This window comes from Sinocyclocheilus anshuiensis, unplaced genomic scaffold (genome assembly GCF_001515605.1).
Source record: "Sinocyclocheilus anshuiensis isolate Anshui unplaced genomic scaffold, SAMN03320099.WGS_v1.1 scaffold337, whole genome shotgun sequence".
NCBI classification, from domain to species: domain Eukaryota; kingdom Metazoa; phylum Chordata; class Actinopteri; order Cypriniformes; family Cyprinidae; genus Sinocyclocheilus; species Sinocyclocheilus anshuiensis.
In genome coordinates, this window is record NW_015537968.1 from 1,109,249 (window position 1) to 1,110,204 (window position 956).

Sequence of the window (956 nt, forward strand, 5' to 3'; positions counted from 1 at the left end):
GTTGCTGGTAGCCATTGACTTCCATAGTATGGAAAAATAAAAACTATGGAAGTCAATGGCTACCAGCAACAGTTTAGTTACCAAGATTCTTCAAAATATCTTCTTTTGTGTTCAGCAGAACAAAGAAATTCAGACAGGTTTGGAACAACATGAGGGTGAGTAAATGATGACAAAATTATCATATCCATTTAATCTCTCAGATTTTTTCAATCTTTCTTTTCTGTCTCTATTTTACTAATCAAACATGTATTGCCTACTACACAATTAAAAAAAAAAAAAGTTCTTCAATGGTTTGTTACCTACCTTAAGGAATAGTTAACCCAATAATAAATATTTGCTAAAATTTACTCACCCTCAGGCCATCCGAGATGTAGATTAATTTGTTTCTTCATCAGAACAGTTTTGGAGAAATTTAGCATTACATCACTTACTCATCAATGGATCCTCTGCAGTGAATGGGTGCCGTGAGAATGAGAGTCCAAACAGATGATAAAAATATCAAATTAATCCACATGACTCCAGTCTATCCATTAAAGGGTTAGTTCACCCAAAAATGAAAATTAGCTTGTGTTTTACTCACCCTCGAAGCATCCTAGGTGTATATGACTTTCTTCTTTCAGACGAATCCAGTCGGAGTTATATTAAAAATTGTTCTGGCTATTCCAAGCTCTATCATTGCAGTCAGCGGGTGTTGCAGTTGAACAGTCCACAAGTCGTCAAATAAAGCGCGCGTATTCATAACAAAATGTGCCTCACACGGCTCCGAGGGATGAATAAAGGCCCCCTGTAGCGAATCCATGTGTTTTTGTAAGAAAAATATCCATATTTCAAACATAATAAACACTTTTCCCTCACTTCCGTTATCTGTCATACACTGAAGCAGTTCCGGCGGATGACGCAGCACGTATCCGCAGCGCGCGCGCCGCTGAGGTATGCTAGTCTCGCGAGTTTGTTTA